Source organism: Mytilus galloprovincialis, chromosome 7, assembly GCF_965363235.1.
Source record: "Mytilus galloprovincialis chromosome 7, xbMytGall1.hap1.1, whole genome shotgun sequence".
Classification (NCBI taxonomy): Eukaryota; Metazoa; Mollusca; class Bivalvia; order Mytilida; family Mytilidae; genus Mytilus; species Mytilus galloprovincialis.
In genome coordinates, this window is record NC_134844.1 from 16,484,562 (window position 1) to 16,511,376 (window position 26,815).

The 26,815-nt window shown below is 32.2% G+C and overlaps 1 long non-coding RNA gene across 1 annotated transcript; it reads left to right on the forward strand.

Moving 5' to 3' along the window:
* Positions 1–1,171: 1,171 nt before the first annotated feature.
* On the forward strand, positions 1,172–26,745 carry LOC143082418 (uncharacterized). The gene is made up of 6 exons (XR_012980386.1): positions 1,172–1,275; positions 9,565–9,613; positions 11,150–11,246; positions 16,091–16,310; positions 23,841–23,974; positions 26,725–26,745. It is a non-coding gene; the product is annotated as an uncharacterized LOC143082418 (long non-coding RNA).
* Positions 26,746–26,815: the final 70 nt, after the last annotated feature.

The window sequence follows — 26,815 nt, forward strand, 5'->3', positions numbered from 1 at the left end:
ATTACACCAGGGTTTTCGATATCACAAACTAGCCTAATATTTACTGAATGATATCATCGGTACAAAGACGTCTTTCGTAAATATAAATTAGCATACACACATCTTGTACATTCAAGTATTTCACATCCTTTTGTAATATTCTTTACACAGTACAATAATGTCGACAGACAGACTCACTTTATTTCTTTTTTCCCTTTTTTTTCCTAACGCAAACATAGGAAAAACATTACAAAAAAATGTTTGGAGAAAAGCTAGGTTTTCGTTATAACCCGAACATGGCGCCAATACGCTTCTAGAAGTTTGCATGCATGATGCAAGTCTTCAGGCAATACTCATTGATCTATTCGGTCAATTGATAAATCGAAGTTATTCAATTGATTTCATGACAAAAATCGATAGAAGATATACCAACAGCCGATTAAACTGTGTTTAAAAGGAACAACACCATGAACAAAGGCAGATATTGTTGATAAATACTTCACAGAAAACTGAAGATTGAGCAACCAGAACTCCAAACGAATAACAGAATGAAGTATTGTGTTGCTTACCTGTCGCTTTGCAAGTAATAAACGTGTAATAATTAGCTTTCAATGATGTAACAATCGCGAAAAAGAGGACGGGATTGTCGCCACAACAATGTGAATATCCTGGATTATGCATTCTTATTAAAGACTCTCCATATGCACAGAAGGTGTCTAAACTGTAATATATGCCTTAATAAAAAGTATTTACATTGAAACAAGAGGTGAACATCTACAAAATACAATCATATATAGTATTCATTACCAATTGCATTCATACACATATAACATATAAATTTGAATATTGATTGTACCACCTACTCAGGTCAACTAGAATTTGTAATATTCTGTTAGAAAATCGAAGAGGAAACATTTTGTCATGTAATGGTTGTGAAATAGAAGAACCATCTGTATGCACACCATCGCTTAAACAGTTGCTTTTCAATTCTAACTTTGGAAAATTCCTTTAATGGTTAGGATATTAGTTATTATGACAAAAAGTCCTTAGTCATATAGATACGAAAGAAGTCATATAGATAACGATCTGTTTTAAAAAATTTGTTATTAATACCCATTTTAACAAAGAAAGTTATGTATATAAACTTTATATATTTAAGCAAAAAGAATGTTGAAAACTGATACATTACTTGTTGAATAAAATCACGTTTGCATATCAGATATCGAGATGTGTAAGAGGTCTAGATCTACTTTGTAAATTTTAGTGAGCACATGCAGAGGGGATAGAATCTTATAGGTATGTTGTACTTTTTTAAATTATATATGTGGGATTTTTTTTATATCAGTTAATTTTTTTAGTGTAGAAATGAACGTTAAAGAGATATGATTGGTAATAAAAGGAGAACCTTTCACATTTATATACATATAAACAAGTTTAAAATGAACAAAAGTTAAAACCTATTATTGTGTTGGATAAAAACCGCAATTTTTATACGGGATTCCAATGCTTGTATATCCTATCATGATTTCCTTGATAGAAGGTTGCTGCTTACAAGGAAGCTATTAAACCAAGACTTCCAAATGTTGAAGTTAAAATCATCCCTCCGTAAATTTTACGGACGCCATCACGAGTTGGTTGAACGTTAACGGAATAACCGTTTCAAAGATGATATTAGATATGCGCCTTACGTCGTAATTACAATCCCTTTTCCTTTTCATAAATGTGACCAACCGAATTAGACTATTTATCGGATTCGTAATAACATGAGCAACACGGCGGGTGTCACATGTTTGGCAGGATCTGCTTACCCTTCTGGGGAACCTGAGATCACACCCAGTTATTGGTGGGATTCGTATTGCTTAGTCTTGAGTTTTCTATGTTGTGGCATGTGTACGATTATTTATCTGTTTGTCTTTTTCCTTTTTAGCCTTGGTGTTGTCAATTTGTTGTTGATCAAAGAGTTTTACTGTCCCTCTGATATCTTTCGCCCCTCTGTTAAACGTGTACACAAAAAACAATTCTTGGTAGAGAATTCGGAATACACACCAAACAACATTTCCAAAAGACCGAAAAAGTGACAAAGTAAATATTTATATAAAGAGGAAAAAAGGCTGAAAATGCACCATATATTTATATTCAATATAAATAATTACATTTTGTCTTTTAAAATATCAAAATGTTAATAATGTTCTCCATAGTATCCTACCGGTTTCACTGTTTAACAGATCTTTAAAGATATGGAAGCTGGCGACGTCGTCAGGGGTAACGTCTATTAGCGTCATCATCATTTTGTCCTGATCGTCATAATATAACACAACGTAGGTACTATATAAAAAGAAAGTAAAAGTACATAATTGAAAGGAAATGCCTTTTAGTTTTCGTTTCATCTATTAAAATTCGGACGGTATTTCTTAATAAAATGCTTGTGCTTGAGGCTCTTGCTGTCTATGTACTGTCGTACATTTTCTTATGGTGTTGCCGGTTTGTCCAAGAAAACTTTCTTGACAACCCCTGCAAGAGATAATGTATAGAAAATTTTCCGTGCACATGTAAAACTGTTCTTTATTTTCAAAATGTGTCCTGATTTAAAGACGAATTCGGTTCCTTCGGATAGGTATAAACAAGATTCACAATTTGGTCGTTCACATTTTTGTACCTTTGGTTGACTATTTTCAGTTTGGAATATTGCGCGGATCAACAATTTTTTAAATGATTTCTGTTGCCGTTTGCTTTTAATTACTTTGTGTGAATTGAATAATAATAACAAGTATTTTTATATATATAATTGTACCAGCGTCTGTGATGTTCGCTTAAATTGTATAAATTTTCAAGATTTCGGTAGTGTCTCAATTAGAATATATTGTCATGATTCATTTGACATCGTGCTATTTATTACTGAAGAAGGATATCAGTTATCCAAAATATCTAATATTTGTTCATTTTATAGTTATTTTATGGCAATGTTGTACCCTTTTTGACTTGTTAAATATATATATATATATAAAGTCTAAATTGAAACAACATCCAAACCTAAGATTGCGTTGGATAAAAACCGCAATTTTTATACGTGTACATGTAAAAGAAATCGTTGTAAAAAGATTTTAAATGCAGCACGAACAACCTTTTCTAAAAGACAAAAATATGATATTGTACTGATTTTTACTAGACCAATATGAACTGGTCTTAAATTTACTTGATTCTACTCGACTATAGTCTGAACCATATTTAACAGTCTGAACTTGTTATCGATCTTTTCTCGACCAGTACTTAACCGTTTTATACTAGTCTGAACCATATTTAACAGTCTGAACTTGTTATCGATCTTTTCTCGACCAGTACTTAACCGTTTTATACTAGTCTGAACCATGCTCGACCTAGTCTGAACCGTGTTCGACCTAATCTGAACCATACTCGACCTAGTCTGAACCATACTCGACCTAGTCTGAACCATACTCGACCAAGTCTTAACCAACCTAGACCAATTGTTTTTATCGCACCGTGGGTAAATTATCACATTCTGATTGGTTTAAGGCCGTCACGTGGTGACCCCCTATGAGACTGTAGGGGGTTCATGACGCGTTAATGGTGACGTCATCTATTAATGTTGTGTTTCATTGTTTGTTTTTCAACAAAACTCAGTAGAAAACATCCAGTGTGCGATAAAATCGTTATACGGTTAACTACTGAATCCCTACGGATCCATAGAGGGTGAATAAAATCCATAGGGGATTCGGCCTCCTTGTCAAATAATACCTTAACTGAATTCGAATTAAGACTAATATTTTAAATATTTTTGCTTTTTTTCAATGTTTCAGATGTATTGTATAGTAACTGAACAATTTTTACCATTACCTTAAGTTTAATATAGAATCTAAGTGTCCGCTGTTGAGTCTAATTAATAATGCAGTGAATATTTATTTTTTATTTATCATGTACAAAAAATATATAAATCAACTTTCAATTTAAAAAAATGACACCTTTGTTTTGTAAAACGAAAAATGTGTTACCATTCTGATAATTTAACTTCCTAAGCAATTCTTGATAACCTTTTAAAACAAGAAATGTGTTCCGAAATTGCAGTAATTTCTATTAAATTAGAATACTTTTTTTGTCAAAATTAAAGACATTGCATACCAGAAGCACTTCAATACGGTTTAGCTATCTCAGTACATGTGTGTTTTACAGGTAAAAAATAGGCCCTTATTTTCTTTAACTCGTGTATCACTTATCTAGTGATTCAAAAGGCCTTGATATTTAAGTTGAACAGAATGTTGCAATTTTAAATGAATGTTATAGTCCATCAGCTGGTAGGGTAAAGATTCAGTTCTCTATTACAGCCCAGGGTACCGCAATTGTTTTGTATAAATCTAAAGAGTAATGTCTGAAGAATATTTTAAGAGGTGTTATACTTTTGAAAAAGTGTCCAAAAGGGGTTAAAAGGGTACTTATTTAAAATCAAAAATTTTGTTTTACACATATTTATAGAAATATGTAAAAATAACAAAGTATTCCGGACTATTTGTTTTATTTTAAAAATGGAACAAATCATATCTTATGAATATGCAGGCTAAGTTTTATTTAATTTTTAAATCGTAGAGGACCAAGAAAGAAAAGGGGAGGGTAATCTCCTAAATTTATGATTTTGAATAAAACAAAACATACGGTCTAGTTTTCTTGATAAAATGGTATATTTTTTACATTGAAACATAGAGCATCAAGTAACTAAAGCCTGTTGAAAAACATTTAAAGGTAAGAAACAAAAACACAGAATCAACGACAAACACAAACATAAGCAACCAGAAATGCACGATTCTGTCACGTATTTATACATATTAAAACACACAAAACTGTCAAGGTTCCTAGATGTCTATTTTAATTTTTTAACAACAGAGTCACCACATTTTAAGGTCACGAAGAGAGTCAGGTCAATCCATAGAATCATCATCAGTTTGGTCACCTGCATCTACCGAATTATCATCATCATCATCATCATCATCATCATCATCATCATCATCATCATCATCATCATCTCCATCATCTTCGTCGTCATCGTTAGCAATATCAACGATTTAATAATCCTTATTTTTTCAATCTCCGAGCATTAACAGCTATATGTCAGGATAAACCTAGTCGAACACATGAACATCTTTTGTTGGCACAACCTGCTTTACATGAACAGCTTATCAGAATTAATAAAGCATCTAATGCTGGTGGTTGGTCTAGCCAATTGATACTGATCAAATCGTTCATAACAATCCAATCATAGTTGTTTGGCGACGGACCAGTGTTGTAATCAAGAGCATATTTTCTAAATCTTCGCCTGAAAGTTGGATTGTTTCATGTGCTTTAACATTGCATGTTTTGTTTGGGGCATTAGATAGCAATGAAAGTTTTTTGCATTTCAAAAGTTCTGAGTCGTAATTCATCGATGTTATTATTTTGTTAGCCATATATAGAACACAAAAACCTATCGAGTGTTTTAACAACTCTTTGCCTACCTCTTCAAAGGTTTTACCAAGACAGGATAGACCTTCTGAAAACCCCACATAACGTGTCAAAACGCCGAAAGCTTTTCTTTTTCCTTTACCAGACTAAACACTTACTGAATCACAACCAGTATGGGCGTGACATCCTGGCAGTGTTCTACAAACATTCTCCCCAAATTTTGCACACATTGATTGCACATTTAATAATCTGCATTTGGTAAATGTACCTGTCAGACTTACAATGTTTGAATTGATACGCAATTGTGAAAATACCACATCAGTATCAGAAGATTGTATAATAATGGAATCGTAACCTTTATCAGCTGAGTGTTTTTGCATGAAGAAACATTTTTAATCGGCTTCTTCATGTTGGCTTATAAGCTCAGAGCATTCTACACTATTTCATTTTCAACATGTATTTTGTGACACATTCTTCCATGTTAAATAAATAAATCAATACATTTAAGTGTAAATCTATAGAATTTGTCACTCTATTCCGACACAAATAATGCAACAAGAGCAACTTTGTTTCTCCCCACTGACAAACATTTCTTCCATTGCTAAGGACACGATTGCGATGGTCTAGAACTCATCGTATTACTTGCTCTCCAATATATACAATTCTAAATTGAAAAACATAGGTGTGAACGTTGTTTTTCAATTTAGAATTGTATATATAAATATATGTCATAAACAAGGCTATAAATCTTTATTTTACCTTGGCTGTTGTCATGTCAGTTTAAATGAAATTTATTTCGATGGTTAAATTTAAAAAAAAAGTACAGGTTAATAAGCCAAGTATGGTTGAGACTGACAAAATAGGTCGAGTACAGGTGGAGAATGGGTTTAGAATGTTTCTGACTGTTCAAGTAACAGTTCAGAATATTTGAATGGCAAAGATAATGGTCAAATTCAAAACAGTACAGTCGAGTATGATTAAGACTGGGGTCGAGTCATGTTGAGTAAAATTCAGACCAAGTCAGACTGGTCGAGTAGAAATTAGTACAGTCGAGTACAGATATAGGCCATTTCACACTGTTACTGGTTTGTAGTGAACTTGATATCAACTGCACTATTGAATGGTCTCCAACAGACTATGCATATTTTACAGCGTGTCTGCAGTTAGTTTGTGAGACAAATATAAGCTTTGTTTAGCTTGTTGTTAAAGGTAACACAAAAAAAGCGGAATTTTGAAGTATAGGTTTTCAAGTGCAAGATTACAATTTCAAAATTGTTTTAATTGAATACAATCCATTGTAAAGTTAATAAATATTGAAATATTCTATTAGATTTCGAGATGGTCATTAATATATTTAATAAATAATAATTGTACATACACACATACAAGTTATCACATGTACAAAAGTGCCTTGTTCATGTTATAACATGTACACACTCAGTATTGCTTAAATGATTATAAGTTGTATCAATTGTCAAAATAACGATATGTTTCTATAATTCCTACAAAGGATTTATACAGTGAGATCTCACTATACCAATCATTGGTTTGTCTACAGATGTTAATAACCTTAACAATGTTTCATCATTTTTTTTTGTATTTTTCATTCTTGTTAGTGTGATTTGTCCATTTTGATACAGTTAATGATATGATGAATAGTATCATTTTTTTTAATTTCTTTATACCTTTTAACACAACCTTGTTTGGCACAATTTGCACAATTTGGAACAACCTTTTGGAATTTTAGATCCTCAATACTTTTCAACTTTGTACTTGTTTGACTTTATAAATATTTAGATATGGGCGTCACTGATGAGTCTCATGTAGACGAAATGCGCTTCTGGCGTACTAAATTATAGTCCTAGTATCTTGGATAACTATTTTACAACACTCATGCAATCAAAAATAATATTTAATATTCTAATCTGTGGAAATATCATTGAGATTAATACTTTAAAGGCGATAGTAAAAAACTTTCCTACTAGTTGATACTTAAGATGCAATAGTGCAATAAACTGAATAATTATTAAAAAAAAAAAAAGATGCAAGGGTAAAGCCAGGATAGATTTTACAATGAAATCCCTTATATATCGAGAAAAGTTCTCGACAGGCAATACCCTGTTTTTAAAGTAGAGGATAGATATTTTAAACATCAAAAAGTAGAATAACAAAAAATACCGAACATCGAGAAAAATTCAAAAAGAAAACTCAATTACTAAATCAAAACCTCAGAAGTCTCAAACGAATGGATAACAACTGTCATATTTCTGACATGGCACAAGCATTTTCTTATGTAGAAAATGGTTGATTTAACCTGGTTTTATAGCTAGATAAACATCTCGATTGTATGACAGTCGCATGAAATTCCACTATAATGACAACGATGTGTGAACAAAAATAAACAGAAGCAACAGGCAAAAATGTCAGAAAAAGAAGCACAGCAGCCAACACTGTGTTATAATCTTAATTACTATATAAACCAAAACATATGTAGCACAGAAACACAAAAAGGCATATAGATAAAGCCCATTAGAAAACAGAAAGACAAGAATACTATGTGTTCACCATAGCACAATAATAAAATGACGGGATATATAAGTACAGACATATATAATGATAAAAAACATGACATTCACCTCATACAATGATCTTATTAGTTATTAAAAAAAATAATTTGAAGTATAATATTTTCAACAGTAATGTTGAAGGCCTAAAACTTTGAAGCGCAGATTCAATAACTCCAAAGGTATTAATAATGAAGCATGGTCCGAGTAAAACATTTACCTCCCTCTGTCTTTTAAGAATATGCATAGGAGACATTGCTTTTATTTTTGCTTGTTAAAAAAAGAGTGGATGGGGTATAACATCAGATGAACCAGTTATCTACTTTATTATCATTGCGAAAGTGCATGCTACTATTTAATGTCACACTGATATACGCCAATGTGGACTGCATAATTTATATACAATTATATGAAAACACATTATGTCAACATAAGCCATTACGCAATCAAAACATTTCTGAAACTATGTGAGCACTGCCGTCTATATATAAAGAAAAAACGTTGTACGCGTTTTATTTTTCAGCGTTCTTTATTATGCAATGCATTTCAAATACTGCGTTATTTAAATTCATATATTTTGTACAAGTTAAAACCCTTCTTAAGCAATATTTTGTACATATAAAAAAGAAGATGTGGTATGATTGCCAATTAGACAACTGTCCACAAGATATAACTTGTATGTTTTCTTTATACAAATAATAATATGTACAAATTCGCAACATGTACACGACATATATACCTATATGTAAAACAATTCCATTAAAAAAAATAAACGACTTAAATATTAACAACTGACTGGTAAAGAAAGCACATTGCATCAGGGTCCTTAAAAACACAATATAACGAATCTACGTTAACAGATTGAATCTATATCCTTTTTCTATTGTCATAAACGTTATGCCTCCTTCACACAAATATGAAAAACTTGTAGTCAATTGATAGCATCTGTAAATTGCTCGATGATGTCTGTAAATTAACCGTCACAATTCGTAGACACTCTCATGGATCCATGAAAGGAAGGGGACATTTTTAGACATATCACAAATCTTAGAATGCACAAGAGGATTTGGTTTTTTTTTTTCTTTAAATAACTCGTAAAAATTCATTAGTATAATAAACGGCTTGTAAATCGCTCACAACAACCATTCTTCAATTGGTCATTAAAATACGTATAAAGCTTTAATATTACAACTTTTAAGGGTATCTTTATCATACCCCCGCTTTAAAAAAAAAGTAGGGGTATACTGTTTTACCGCTGTCTGTCCACCCACCCGTCAGTCCATCCATCTGTCCGTCCGTCAATAGTTTCAAACAATGAAAAGCGGATAATCAACTTTATAACCGATGTAAACCATTGCAAATTTCTGTAAGACATAAAGGAGTTCTCCTGAATAGTAACCCCACCATGGATAGAACACCTCAAGCCTATAGAACATTACGATCTTCAACATTACCGTTAGTCAAGTCCAGACTAAATGCTTCAGTTAATAGTTTCGACACATGTAACCACATTGTTCGTTTGTTTGTATGTATATATGTATATATTTATGAATGCCTGTGTCATTGTTTGTTGTAGATTCAAAGGATAATGGCCCAGGTTCCGTCGCCAACAGAGGGGGGTAATGGTAAGTGTCAAGTTTTGATAAAATTGTAAGAATTGTAAGAAGTTTTGTTTTTGTCCTATGTGTATTGTCAACGCATTTCCCCTTAAAACGTTTCCTAGTTATCATATATTATATATCTTTACAATTTTGTGAAGACCTACATTTAAAATGATATATGCAGTCAATTGTATATGGGATGGGAGCTGAGCTCGAATGTCATCTTTCAATATACTGTATAATTCTAATTATAAATGCTCGTGAAAGTAAAGGTTTCCTGCATAAATAGCATGAACGATCATAGTTTTAAATCGTCAATCTATACTAAATAAAATGATAAGACATAAAGCAGTTATCTTCGTTTCGGATATATTCTTCTTGTCAAGTTCATATACAGATGTGAAATGGATACACTCGCTTAAGTGTGGTATCATATTACCAAACTTAATACAGACCTTTGGTTAAAATAGCAATCAGACACTCACAACAACATGTTGTCAACCAAAAGTTCAGCAGTATGATGGTATTCTGTTCTGGTTTTTGCAAACCTTCAAAGAGGAAACACAGGTAGACGAAACGCGCGTCTGAATCGGAGTAACTATGAAATTTCAATCCTGGTATCTATGATGAGTCTATTCAGAGGAGAATATTTTGAAGGCAAAATGATTTAATCACATAAAACGTTTAAAGAAATAACATCAAGGGAACAAACAAAAACTAAGTGAACTGAATGAGCTTTTAAATGAGTGCAGCTACAGTGTTAGTATCTCCTCTTATGTAGCATTATCTATATAGTAACTATCATGTATGTCCTCCCTTTTATCCCTGTTTATATGTGCATATGCTCATGTAGGCGAACCGTCTCGAGGGATATTTAAAACTGTACAAAATTAATCAATACAACATAAGCATGTGCGTAAATCAATATTGACCAGGTTCAACAAAGGAGATAATCAATATACTAATTTTAATGCTTGTCTTAGGTTACCTTTTGCACTCATTTATGTTGTAAGTTATTTTGTGCACTCATTTACGTGGTTAGTTAAGGTGCAATTTGTTTTATAAGTAATTCACGAAAATTGTTATGCAAGAAATGTTTAGCCACAATTAATACATAAAAGGTTATATTTACTGCATTCAAACAGGGAGCATTTATGAGTTTTTGCAATTAACATGTGTGATGCGTTAATTTTCAATTAATTAATTCGAAATAGAAAAAAAAATCACATTTGAATTAGCCTTACCTTAAAATTAATAGAAATTTTCGATTTTTTTTTTAAATGTGAGATGAGTTGTTTTCTGATGCATTTTTTCTTCTACAATTAGTTTTTAATTTTATTTTATGATCTTCACATTTACACACACACACACACACTGTATCAATTCATCCATGCGAGTACGGAAATGCTAGTAATGAAACAAATGATACCAAGGAAGACGGATATTTCACTAGTAGCAATTATAAATGTTTCACTGTAACACATAGTAGTATGATATTAGTTTCAACGATCATTGCACATGTAACATTAATGTTGTTTTCTTTGAAACTTTATTTTACAGTTACAGTGATTTTGGAAACTCCAAAGCAGAAATGTTTCAAAATATGCAAGGCACATTTTCAGATAGTAGATCATACTTTCAAATGTGAAGAATTTGGGTACGTATTTGAATAGTGTTACTATTGACAAATAGAGTATTCAAACCCATGTTATTTGAACAGGTTGTAAACGTTAGCTCGAAACTTTCAGTTTTTACGTAGCTTATTTTCGAAAAAGGCTTTGTATGAGTTGTAGCAAATGCGATGCAATGACATTTATCAATTGACCGTTTCATTTAAAAAAACTGTTTGTTTGATTAGACTTTCCGGAAGTGTAGTTTAAATTGCAAAAGAGTCAAATGGACCATCAAAAGCGCGTAAAATAATCTACAACTAAAGATTTTATTTTTATTCCAAAAATGGGAAACACTACTACTTTGCACATCTGTTTAAATGAAAAAAAGGTATGTATCGAGGCATATCATACACCATATTGGGCATTCTTTAACATCTTCTTAATGAGGCATCAAATACAAAAACTTGTTTTGATTAAATTATGAATATATGAAATTAACTCTACGAGTTCAAGCATAGTGTGTGATTATATTTCTATGAATGATTGTCATTTCTCATTGAGAACACTTCATAGATGTTGGACTTATAAGTTAACTGAACGTAGTCTCACAATTCTCTGATTTTTTTTTCTGCCAAGCAAATAATATAATTATATATTTTTGAAAAATTAATGTAGCATATTTTAGTAGATAAGATGAAAATACATTAGCATACCATTTCCAAAATGTAGCTCTTATCGATAAATTAAGTAGTACTGGCATAAAAAGTTTTGATTTCCTTAGAATAGTATACTCAGTATATTCCTTATCGTTGTTATCGAGCCTGCGACTTTTGTCGTAGAAAGCTCGACATAGGGATAGTGATCCGGCGGCGGCGGCGATAGCTAACTTTTTAAAAGCTTTATATTTTAGAAGGTGGAAGACTTGGATGTTTCATACTTTATATATGGATGCCTCATGTTACGAAGTTCCCGTCAGTCACATGTCCAATGTCCTTGACCTCATTTTCATGGTTCAGTGACTTCTTGAAAAAAAAGTTAAGATTTTTCGTAATGTGAATTTCTCTCTTATTATAAGTAATAGGATAACTACATTTGGTATGTGCGTACCTTGCAAGGTCATCATGCCAATCAGACAGTTTTCACTTGACCTCGACCTCATTTCATGGATCAGTGAACAAGGTTAAGTTTTGGTGGTCAAGTCTATATCTGAGATACTAAAAGTAATAGGTCTTGTATATTCGGTGTATTGAAGCACTGCAAGGTGCACATGTCCAACTGGCAGGTGTCATCTGAACTTGACCTCATTTTCTTGGTTCAGTGGTTACAGTAAAGTTTTTGTGTTTTGGTCTGTTTTTCTGATACTGTATGCAATAGGTCTGCTATATTTGGTGTATGGAATTATTGTAAGGTGTACATGTCTAGCTGGCAAGTGTCATCTGACCTTGACCTCATTTTCATGGTTCAGTGCACGTGGTCAAGGTTAAGTTTTTGAGTTTCGGTCTTTTTTTTCTAATACTATATGCAATAGGTCAACTATATATATATGGTGTATAGAAATATTTTATGATCTATATGTCAATCGCGCAGGTTTTATTTGACTTAGCCTTGACCTCATGTTCAGGTTCATTGTTCAGTGTTGAGTGTTTGTGATTTGATCTGTTTTTCTTAAACTATAAGCAATAGGTCAACTATATTTGTTGTATGGAAGAATTGTTAGCTGTACATACCTGTCTGGCATGGTTCATCTGACTTTGAACTCATTTTCATTGTTCAAAGGTCAATGTTTAGTTTTCTTGGTTAATGTTAAGTGTATGTGACAGTTGTAATAAAGCTTTACATTTAGGACTAGCAACATGATATCAATGATTAGTAAAGAAGGCGAGCATTTCGGTGTGTGCATTCATGTAGTGTCCTTGTGATAAGAAAATTACAGAAACAAAAATTCTACTGATAGATCCAGAAGATTCGTATATAATAGCTGTTGTTTTAACAGCTTCGTTGAAGTAATCGACATATCAGTCAGGGAAATAACAAAAAACGCCCAGATTTAATGAAACTGAACGCGTTCATTATCAATTTGACCATCACAATGTTGTCCAATTTGTAAAAGTATTTCACGGTCATATTGAATTATCTTCATAAATATGATCATATATATTTTGTACACAATGAAATGCCTGTACCATGTCAGATTGATGTGTTTGAGTTTCTGATTTTCTGATATCTTTTTTTATATAAGGGACTTTGCGTTTTTGAAATTTCCTTGGAGTTCGATATTTTTGTTGATTTCTTTTGGCGAGGACAGATAAACTCAATTACACTTTTTGTAACGTATTATCTGAAAATAAGTTTGAATTTTCTATCTGTTTAAGCAACAAAATTGGAAATAAAAATACAGCTTTTATCATCTTATCTCACAGTTAATGTTTCTAACATATTTACTTTTTTTACAAAGGAGAGATGACGAATATAAAGTCCTTTCATTGGATCAATATTTATAATACGCCTTAAAATGGGGAACTATGAATAGAAACAATAGTAATATATGCAAAGAAATAGTACATGATATTATTTTTAAAGCTTAAAAGAGGGACGAAAGATACGAAAGGGACAGTCAAACTCATAAATCTAAAACAAACTGACAACGCCATGGCTAAAAATGTAAAAGACAAACAAATAACACAGCACACACGACACAACATAGAAAACTAAAGAATAAACAACACGAACCCCACCAAAAAACTAGGGGTGATCTCAGGTGCTCCGGAAGGGTAAGCAGATCCTGCTCCACATGCGGCACCCGTCGTGTTGCTTATGTGATAACAAATCCGGTAAATAGTCTAATTCGGTAGGTCACATTCAGGAAAGGGAAGGAGATTGTAGTTACGACGTAAGGAACATATCCGATATCATTTGTGATACTGTTATTCCATAACGGTCAACCAACTCGTGATGGCGTCCGTAAAATTTACGAAGGGATGATTTCAACTTCACCATTTGGAACTCTTGGTTTAATAGCTTCCTTGTGAGCAGCAACCCTCTATCAAGAAAATCATGATAGGAAATGCAAGCACGGGAATATCGTATCAATTGGGAGATATATACCCCGTATGCAGGTGCTGCTAGAATGTTGCTACTTAGAAATGGAAAGTTCACAATTGGAAAGCTGAAATCATCTCTTTTGTCGTAAAGTTTTGTTTTCAACCGACCCTCATTGTCAATTTCTAGATGTAAGTCAAGATATGAGGCCGACTCAACTGTATCTGTAGTATCCTTTATCTTAAGCTCGATTGGATAGATGCGTTCCACATAGTCACCAAATTTTGAATTATTTAGTGAAAGAACATCATCTATATAGCGTAAACATCTGTGCGTATTTGACGACCCGAACACCGAACAATTAAGATATAAAAACTTAACTTATTGAAATGAATTGAGTTTCAATATATGAAAGTTATTTGGTGAAGATGTGGAAGTAGTAAGCTGCATCACGTAGTACCTTGAAGGATACCTGAATTTGTGTTAAAACAATCTCACACTTCGTTCTCGAAAATGTAACAACATCTGTAAAACTGACACACAGACCGACATAGTAATGGACGAAAATTACAAATATCGATTTCCGGAAAATGAATCATTTTTTATCTACTCGTAGCAATAAGGAGTAAATATGTTTGATAACCAATACAAAAAGTATTCAATAGAGTCCCATTTGTTTTATCAACCGTATTGCTTTCAGCTACTAGTATGTGCTAATGCAAAACCATTAATTCAGTTTTAACATAGGTACCATTGACACCTGAGGAAAGCTGTATGTAAAGCCGAATTATTTGTCAACACGATTCAATAACAACATCTTCATATAATAACATCATGTATCAGTGCTGTTGTGCAAATATTTAGACTTACATTAAAACATCTAAATAAACTATTATAGATATCAGGGTTGAAATTTTGAAACGTAAAAGGAGAACTTTTTTTTATTTAAAAAGTATTGAAAGTAAATAAATCCCCAAAAAACAACATATTTAATTTTTAGATAACACGTTTTCGTCGGTAAAACATAGAATAAAAGGAACTTGTTAAAAAAAGAACCATATTCTCATTACACATAAGGAAACGATTTTTTTCAATATCGCGTAGATACTCAAATTCAACATTTAAAAGACAGACTTTGGCATATAATTCTTGTCTCGTGTAAGAATAAATACAACATCTAAAAAGAAAGCGATTTCATCTTTGATTTGGCCACTATCAAAACAAATACATAAACGGTCTTGTTGGGATTTTGGTGGTCTATCATATCGACCTGTTTCAACTTTAAGATGTAATTAACCAGCTCTGAAAAGTGACAAAATACGTCGGTGGCAACTACTATTTACAACCTTTACATAAGGCTTCGTACCAATACAAGTTCTAAACAATGACATTATTTTTATCATTCCATACTTCATGATGCCAAGATTCTTTTTCAAAAGTTTTTATAGAAATCCGTGCATTACCCATTTTGATTTTGTCTTCTATATTTTGAATCAAACTATATTTACGAGCTAGCTGTAAAACGCCTTAATCCCAAGACGATTTTCTTTTGATCGCCAAGCATTTTAAATATAGTACTGGTATTGTCACATTTAAGATGATTCCATAGTTTTAAAACTTCAACTTTTAGTAGTGCATCACCTGAAAAAAATATCACCTGTAATAGCTTAATTGCTGCTTCTCTTTCTTAAGCCTAAGAAAAATTCACAAGCGAACTATTTATACAATAATTTAATGCACACATTAAAATTCATACCACCAGTATTACAATTATGTATATTACAATGGTTTGATTTGTTTACTCCCTGTGGAATGCATGACCTCATCTCACTTTTCTTTTCTTTATGAGACCATCGGCAACCACAAACTATATATACAAATGTTCATGGGAAGCCACTGGACAAGAACCTAACCAGGTTTTAGTAAGGATCTATGGGAAAATCGTGGAAGAACCGTTTCCAACGTTTCTTATCAAGAACTTACTTGTGTTCAACATTTTAGCTGAAAGAAATTTGGGACCGAAATGCTACGGCTATAATCAAGAAAGCAGAATAGAAGAACTATATCCGGTAAATGAACTGCTTTATTTTGCTATCTAGCTGTTTTCTTTATCTTTCAGTTTGCTTTTCGTTCATTTCAAAAGATTTAAATTGTTTAAAATATTAGCTTGGTTTCGTTTTTAAATCTTAACTATTTAGTTCAAATACTCTGCATGCAAAGGTACAATTAGATGGAATAAATCGCTTGACCTTATAGAGATATAGCTTCAAGAAAGCTTGCATATTATACCAACAGGTTCATTTATTAATATAATTAGCATAATATTGTACGGCTTGAATAAGTTAACAATTTTTGCAGTCATATGGGCAAATTATGACTCGTTTCATATCTTTTTGGAAGAATTTGTCAATTTTGCTTTATTAGCAAAATAAGGGTAAAATATTTGCTCTTATCATACCACCCCTTGTGACAATTTGTACACATTTTCTGTAGTATTTTTACAAGAGACCATATGCCATAGAATTTATTAAAATAAATGATTCAATAATTTTCCCTCCCGGGAACCCTCTATAAAAAAAACATAAGCGTTAATGCGATTCCTGACGACGGGGTTATTATTAAATAAAATGCAGACCTTTCTAGAATGTTAGAAAGTTCATAAATATATTTATTTACGTCAGGCGTATGAATTTTCGAGTTCAGGTAGCGGGCTAATTGTAATTACAATAGAGTAAGAAGTTTCGTTAGTATTTAAAGTCGTGTGTGCACGAGAAAAGTAATCGACAAGGGTGGAGACCATCTAACGAGTAGTGTATACGTTAATTTGTGTATAGGAAGAGTTTTAATGTCCGACACTGATGTACCCATACCAAGTAAGGAGTCCGTTGAACCAGATAGAAATTCCGACGAAGACGTTAATAATGCAGATTTGTTTTCATTGTTCACGACATACATGACTAGCAAGTTGGCAGGTATCGAGAGAAACTTGGACGACAAAACTCACAGCCTTGCTAAGAAGGTAAAGAAAGTTGAGACCACGTTTCGTTTTAAAGGTAACCAGATACAGTTTGAGTTAAATTCTGACATTATAGACAGTATTGACAGAGCCGTAGAGTATATTGACAGTAAAAGGCCCGCTAGAGCTACGAAGCTTCTTGATGAGTCCAGTTAAATACTTAAGAAGCGTAACAAGCTGTTCCGGATAGCCGATAAGTCGGAGGGTGGCTGGAACACAGTGCAAGAGTATTTATCAGATGATGTTGCCAGTATGAGGATGAAAAACGTATCAGAGCGGCGGAAAGTAGAGCAGTTAGGACAATTAAGATGACAAAGACTGAGAAAAAACAAGGCCGTAAAAGACCCGCTGAAGCAGCAGGAGCACCAAGTCAAGGTACACATAATGGGGGAGCTTTATTCCTACTATTTCTACACAACAGCCCTTTCGTGGCAGCCAGGGCCAAGCTGGCCCGAGTAGACAAGCCAAGGCCGGAGACATGTGCTATTCATGTGCCAACTTTGGGCACTGGGCTAGAGATTGCCGAGCTAAGGACAAAAAACTGGACACAGAGGAGGTGCCGTTTAAACAGTATGGATCACACAGTGACATTTTTCAGGTACATGATAATTTAAATATGTTTATCTCTTATTGTGATTATGAAGAGGGTTTCAAAAATATTCATGTAAAAGGTAGATTACAAAAATCTCTTACTTTTTGGCAAAATATTGGAGCGTCTAATTTTATTCTTGATGTAATTGAAAACGGGTATAAAATTCCAATGAGAAATGAACCAGATAGTGTAATTTTACAAAATAATAAATCTGCTTTTATGCATGAAAGTTTGTTGATACGGCAATTGAAGATCTTGTTATTTCAAGGTCAACTAAGGTTTTTACCGTTAGACCACATGTAATAAACCTGCTAACGGTATCTGTCAATTCGAAAGGTAAAGAAAGGTTAATATTGGATTAACGTCATTTTAATGAACATGTAGTTTTGAGTAGAATTCAATTTGAAGATTTGAAAACCGTCAATATATTAAGTCTGAGAGTTTTTGGTTCATTTTTTATTTAAAGTCGGGCTATCATCACGTAGACGTCTTCCATACACACAGACAATATTTAGGTTTTCAATGGAAAAACATGTTTTATGTTTTTACAATACTTCCATTTGGTCTGAAAACAAGCGGTTATATATTTACTAAAGTTATAAGACCGTTAGTTAAAAATTGGCGGAAAGACGGGATAAAAGTAGTTGCTTATTTAGACGACGGGTTCGGTGTAGCTGAAACGTCTGATATATGTACTTTACATTCTCAAAAAGTGAAAACAGATCTAATTAATTCGGGACAAAGATAAGTGCAAATGGATTCCATCGCAAGATTTAGACTGGTTAGGTTTTTCACTGGGATTTGAAATTGGGGAAACTTTCAGATCCAGACAAAAAATTAAGTGATATTGTTCAGTTATGCAATTTATTACATACAGGTTCACGAGTTAAAATCAGAGATTTAGCCGGATTTTGCGGTAAGATTATCTCATTGAAGCCTGCTATTGGTATTGTCACACAGATTATGACTAGAAATATTTTCTCGGTGATCAATCAACGTGAGCATTGGGATCAATTTGTAAATATTTTTACCTTACCAGATTGTATTGAAGAGTTGAGATTTTGGCAAGAGAATATTTTGTCGCTAAAACCTTCTGATTTGTTTAATATTTATTCAGATTTTCATGTATTTACGGACGCGAGTGACACAGGCGCTGGTGGCTTTGTCTCAGATACAGCTTATATTTTTCACAAGATGTGGTTAAATCATGAGAAATTTAGAATCTCCACATGGAGAGAGATAAAAGCGATACAAATAGGCTTAAAATCTTTAAATAAAGTACTTAGAAATAGTACGGTTACAGTACACACAGATAATCAGAATGCTGTGAGTATAGTGCGGAAAGGCCATAAGATGCCCGAGTTACAGAACTTAGCTTTAGACATTTTTAATATTTGTGTTTTACATAAAATTTCTTTACACGTTCTTCGGGTCCCTTGGGAGCAAAACGAAAAAGCTGATTTATTAAGTAGAATAGTAGATGTAGATGATTGGGGTGTTTCCCCTGAATTTTTTAGATTTCTTGATTTAATGTGGGGCCCACACAGTTTTGATAGATTTGCGAATACTGAAAACGCAAAAACTAAAAGATTTAGTTCTATTTATTGGAACCCTGGTACATCAGCTGTAGATACTTTCACATGTAATTGGTCTCGTGAAAACAATCGGTTAGTACCTCCAGTTTCGCTAGCATCTAAGACAATCAACCATTTAGTTAAGTGCAGAGCAAAAGGCACTTTGGTTGTCCCTAGATGGCCTTCGGCACCATTTTGGCCTTTACTGTTTAACGAGAATTTATGTTACAAGGAATACGCTGAAGACGTATTAGAATTTCATTAGAACGAGAAAATTTGTGTACCTGGACATAACTTGATTTCAATATTTGCAAACGGGAAATTTTCCGGTACAGTTCTAGCAGTAAAACTGAATGCTAATGTTTAAAAACGTTTTTGTAGAAAACGTTCGTCACTGGACATGGTATTATTTGGTCATCGGACTATGTTTATACAGATGTACTTTGTCACCTACACTGGTAGTGTACTTGCCTACTTGGTCACTGGACCCCTGAGAAGTATTTCATTTGGAAATTGGACCTTTTTTGTGTTCACCACTGGGTGATAGTTGGTCACTGGGACACATCTGGCCATAAGGGGTAATTATATTTATATATTTAAGTTGATTCAATGTTTTCCTTTTAAAAGATATTAAAAGAAGGTTTTGTTTGCAGAGAATTTTTTTAAAAGATTTTTAGCATGGGCACAAAACTATCCAGAAATAGATTCAATCCTACCGGCAAGTGAATTGTACGTAAGCCTTTATTTACAACATCTCATGCCGACAGTAAAGCATTATAGTTCAGTTGAAACGGCTTTCTACAGTATATAAAGTGGGCACACAAGTTAGCAAATTTAGTTGATCCTTGCGAATCTGATTTAGTTCGTAGTATAGTAGAATCTTCGAAACGGATTTTAAATAGGCCTGTACAGAAGAAAGAACCCATAGATGCCACTATTATAAAAACTTTGTTTAATAGATTTTGTAATCCCAGGACACTTCAGGGATGGGGTCGATTACTTTAAAATGTAATCGATTAAATTACAATTACTTTGCTAATAAAATGTAATCGATTACATTACAAGTACACCCTTTTTCATATGTAATCCATTACAATAGATTACTCTTCTTTAAAGTAATCATGATATCAAATATCAAAGTTTTTTTTATAATTTTTTGTCCTCACAAAAAAGCTAATTTTGGTGATTTTTTAAAAAGCTTTAAAGTATTCATCTTAATTAAAAGAATTTATAGACAAGTACAGTGTAACATGTGTAATTTGATAAAATAGCTATTACAGACAAGTGCATGTCCTTTCTCTATGTAAAAGATAAAACTTTATTTTTCTCTACAAATTTTAACCAACTGCCTAATTAACAAAAAACCTGAACAAATAAGGAAAAAAAAATTAAGTATAGTTTTATTGTCTGTTGGGACATAATTGACACATCCATTAATGTTTTTACAGGTGTTAATCACCACTTCCATTTTTTTTTAACAAACAATAGGTGAGCTTGGGTATTAAAATTTTATTGTCTTAATAACAATATCAATAAAGTTAAAAGTGGTTGATTGTCATTATTTTGTTTGAAATTTTTTAATAATTGATCTAATTAGTAATAATTGTCAGGTGAAAACACAAAACAGCTTTGTAACTTAGGAAAGTATATACATTTCTCTTTAAATGAAGAAACAGTTTATTTTAATAAAATAGATTTTGTACTCGTTCTACTTCTGACGTCACCTGTTGTTTACTATGCATATTGTTTGTAATATTATGCCATATGTATACACTGTACATGTACTTGTTTGTACTGATGAGCCGTAAGGCTCAAAGTTAATAAAGAATAAAAATTAGAAAGCATATACATGTATTATACAAGAATTTATGGAAAACAAAATTTATTCAAATTGTCAATAAATGAAATCTGGTTTTAACTTCCATTTTGAATTAAGTGAGCTCATATATTTATGTCGACCATCAAAGTAAAATTGGAACTAAATGTTTTCTGCATTTGAATTTCAATGTAGTTATGCAAAAATATTGGTTAAACTTATATGAAATTGGAGTTAATATCAGAAGTTTTCAATCAAGGAAAAAAATGCTTTCAAGGCATATTCTTGTATCATAAGAGCTCAATCTTACAACAAAATATTGGAGAGGCAATTTCCTTTAGTAAAATATTAACAAAATAAAACACTTGGTTATACAAACTTGTAATATAGATGATACAATTTACCACATTAAACAAGGTCCAATCATTGTGAATACCAGTTTCATGATTTTTCATTCAAGCTTTACATTTTCTTATTTTCATATTGTCTATCAAAAACTATTTTCATATATATACAAGATTTGTAATCAGGAAGTAATCATATGAATGTAATCTGAAAGTAATCTAAAAGTAATCATGATTACACCTGTTTTTTGCAATGTAATCGATTACATTAGGATTTCTTGTAATCAGAAATGGAATGATTACTGATTACATAGGATTACACTGCAAAATGTAATCGATTACAGCTGATTACGATTACTGATTACGATTACCCCATGCCTGGGACACTTAGAGATTTGCGATTTTTATCTATTTGTACGGTTTCATACGCAGGATTTTTGAGATATAGTGAACTTTGTTCAATTAAGGCCAATAACCTTGGCTTTCAAACCAGAATGTTTAGAAATTTTTATCTCTAGCAGCCAAACGGACTGTTACAGGAAAGAAAAAGCGTTGTTATAGCTAAAACGAATACACCCTTTTGTCCTGTAGCAATTTTGTTAGATTACATAAAAGCAGGTGACATTGTTTTGACTTCTGATATGTATATTTTCAGATCTTTTTGTTTATGTTAAGAAATATAAGAAATTTGTTTTAAGAAAAAATTATGCAAAAATGTCATATACACGTGCAAGAGAAATTGTCAAAGCATTTCATTGGTCTAGATGCCAAACTATATGGCCTTCATAGTTTCTGGTCAGGCGGTGCTTCTGCAGCCGCAAATAATGGAATTTCAGACAGACTCTTTAAAGCGCACGGTCGTTGGAAAACCGAAAACGCAAAAATTGGATACATTGCTGATAATCTTGATAAATGTTTATCTTTTTCTAGAAAACTCGGCATCTGACATGCTTTCTTTGTACACTCGAAGATGGTCACCGCACCTGACAGTCTCTATAATGGTGTTTGTCTTTATTAATACAGAAACAATTTCACTGCAAATAATTGAGGCATGCGTATTATTTTTCGTGGTTAGTATAAGGGTGCCGTTAGAAAATAAGGAGCCTAGAGTATATAAATAATTTATTTTCGGTTGAACAGAGTGAATTGAGAAAATTAATATATTTTTTTCGACAGGCTAATGAATTTTCGAGTTCAGGTAGCGGGCTTATTGTAATAACAATAGAGTAAAATGTTCCGTTAGTATTTAAAGTCATGCGTGCACGAGAAAAGTTATCGACAAGGGTGGAGACCATTTAAAGAGTAGTGTATACGTGTATTTGTGTATAGGAAGATTAATCTTTAGTATAACAGTTCATGCCTTATATACGTAGAGTTCATATTTTACTTATGCGCTTTTCTTTTGTAGATCGCATGTAAATTGAATGAACTGATGCCATTGTGTATTATTTGAATGAACTGATACCATTAGAGGTGAAAACTATTTGCGGACATTTGTCTTGTGTTTTATATGTTTAATAAATTATGAAGATGGTCACCGCACCTGACAGTCTCTATAATGGTGTTTGTCTTTATTAATACAGAAACAATTTCACTGCAAATAATTGAGACATACGTATTATTTTTCGTGGTTTGTATTAGGGTGTCGTTAGAAAATAAGGAGCCTAGAGTATATAAATAATTTATTTTCGGTTGAACAGAGTGAATTGAGAAAATAATACAAAATCCTATGTCATCTTTTTATACCCCGATCGAAATTTTGGGTATACTGCTTTTCATCTTTCGTCCATCAGTCAATGATTTACATTTTTGGTCCAAATTTGTGAGCTGTCTATTCCAAATACAGCCAACTTTGGAACTATTGTATCAACATACCGTTGTGAACTGCGTAGTTTTTCAAGAAAACATGATACAAAACGCAAGCTCTGAAAGTTAAGTTATAATTGCCAGATATTTTTTTACATAAAAGATGTACTTAATAATTGTTTTGTAAAATAAACAGAAGAAGGTGATTGAAATATAAGGGGTCACAGATACGGGAAAAACGAAAGCATTGCGTGAAATGCATAATGTACGACAAAACTGTAGGAAATAAACTTTTGACATCATCCCTGTTATACTATTCGCTCCTTTAATGTTTTCGCTAACAGGTACTAAATATTCTCCTTTGATCACAGTAATATCTCCATTATCAACTGATACTGTAAAATTTAGAACAGTTGACTGTAACTAAAATGCTCTCTGTTTTATGATGAAGTGTGAACATCTTAAAAGGTCTCAACTGAAAGAAGATCTATATTTCGAGCTGATAGCGAGAAAATTAGCTGAAATACATGCACAAGATATGCCATTGTCGAAAGCACCAACTTTTCTGATTGATTTTTGCACTCCGTAAGTATTTCTTACTTTTCTGTTATCAATGTATATGATTTGGAAATTGTATATTTTTTATTCCACTGATAATGACGAGAAATATGAGGGAGAAACATGTATCTTGCGTACCAAATAGTCAATTAGCCGGTAGGGTAAAATTTCAGTTCTGTGTTATACCCAGGGTACCGCATTTTTTTGTATAAATCTAAAGAGTAATGTCTGAAGAATATTTCATGAGGTGTTATACTTTTGAAAAAGTGTCCACAAAGGGTTAAAAGGGGACTTATTTTTAAAAAGAGTACATCAGTAATTTTGATTTACACATATATACAGAAATATGAAAAAATAAGCAAGTATTCGGTACTTTTTTTTTTAAATTGAATAAATCATATCTTATTAAACCGGAGGTTAATTTTTATTCAATTTTTAAATCGTAGACGATCAAGAAAAAAAGGGGAGGGTAATTTCCAAAATTTATGATTTTGAATATAAAAAAAAAGCATACGTACTAGTTTTCTTGATACAAAGGTATATTTCTTTCATTGAAACATACCAACAAGTAACTAAAGGCTATTCAAAGGTAAAAAAAAAAACATAGAATCAACGACAAACACCAAAATAAGCAACCAGATATGCATGACTATTAATTTATTGATGTTAATAATTTCGTAGCCATATACATGTGCATTTAATAAACAACGTTTAACAGAACTTTTTTTTAAACTAAAACCAACAATGCCACCTCTTGTTTTGGTATCTCTGTTCAACGTTTGCTCGATTGTTTGGTCAACTGGAGATCTAGAAAATCCATGAACGCAAAAACTACTAGATTAAAGATAAACATGGGCGTCAGAATGGGTATTTGGCAGATTTTGCATATGAAGCAAATAACCTGACATGTATCGGAAATAGTTTTGACTGTCATATGCAAAAAAAAAATGGTAACATATTTTCAACACATACCAAATGAAGTTCCCAATTATCCTCCTTTGTTGATCATGTAAACAACAATAAAAGTTCCACCATTTCTATGTAAGAATTACAGAAACTTTTCATTTGTCTCTCACCTACATTGCAGTATACACTAAATGCCTCAAATAGTTTACCAACATAAGGTGACATCAGCAAGGTTTTAAAGTTGCCGGCTGTTAGATTTCATCTGATTTGAACTAAGATTGACAGAACAAATGGTTGAAAATTGGAATCGAAAAATACACACTTTTTATTTGAATTAAGCAGCCAAGAACCAAATGCTTCCAACGTAATCGTTCAAAATACAATTTTGTGCAATCGCAGCGCTCGATTATAATGTTTACCTTCTAATACACCAGTTTAAGAACCTGACCAAATAACTCCATTCTGCAGCAGGAGATCGCCTAGCCCTGCATTGCCAACTAACATCAATGTTTTGTTTGGGATTTAAAACAAAAGTTTGTTCAATCATATTTTTACTTATGCATTAAACCCCAAAATTTAAAAAATAAATGTAAACAATAAATAAAAAAAAATTATGAAAAGTATAAAGACCACAAGAATAGTTTACAACTATTCAGTTCTATATACAAATACCAAACATACTATAAAATATCAAAACAACCTTGTGAAATATATAAATTTGCAATAAACAAAAAGCCAAAAATAATGAATATCATCAATATAACAAGAAAGTAACAGTTGTAAACAAAGAAAACAATTAAAATGTGTCAAAAGCTATAACATTGACCTTTGTAGACGAAACGCGCGTCTGGCGTATATACAAAACTTAGTCCTGGTATCTATGATGATTTTATTTACCTGTAAAACAGGAATAAATATCACATTTAAAATAATGATGAAAACAATGAATAATTTTAAAGGTGTTTCAAATTGCAAACTGATCAATTATAAAGTTTAATTCACAAATACGGGTAATTTAATTACGAATTTCTTTTAGAAATGAGAAAATATGTCGTAATTCCAATACTGGCATGCACAACTATAATATCATAAAACTACAAACAAGGACAAACTTTTTTTACCATTCAAAAACATGTCTTGTGTGTTAACATTTTACATCACACTTGACACTCAAAAGAAAATAACACAACCATAGTCGGACAATATACCTACCGTGCAAACGTTTTTATAAAGCACAACTGTCTGTTTACTCTCAACGAAAAACTTGATAACAATATTCATCCACACATGACGAAATAAAAGATGTCTGTATAGTAGCATGATCATATTATGTTGTGGAATAATTTATTAAACAATAAAAAGAAGGTAAGAAAAAATCAGTTTACACTATCGAATATAACTTGGGTCATCGTTTTAGAAATGCATGACCTACAAATGAAATTTAAAAAAAAAAAGATTTGTGTTTGGCTTTTTTTTTTTTTAACTTTTATGCAAACAGAGTATAAAATTGTGTTGTAATCGGTCATTTCTATTTCGTCAAAATTAGTAACAAAACAATTGATGTTGTGCTTTTTGATTTAAAGTCAATAATTCAGCACATTTAGTCTTTATGCATGCAACCTTTAATTTGACAGTTAACGATCCTTCAGTATTTCAACACAACAATATCAAGTTGGAGCTAATATCACGAAGTTGTTTTTGCAAACAAATAATGTAAAACATCACACTATTGAAACCTGTAAACCATGTAAACCCTTTTATGTCATTTGATAGCTATAAACAAAACCCTGATAAATTTCGCATATGTATTTGTCTCATAAGTATTTCAGAAGCATTTTTTACGGAACTATACTTTATTCCTTCGATTTTAGGAGAATTTCAAACATACAAAGGTATGTATACATTTGATTTATAGACTCTCTTTCATTCCATGATAAGGTAAAGCGTTCTTAGACCGCATTT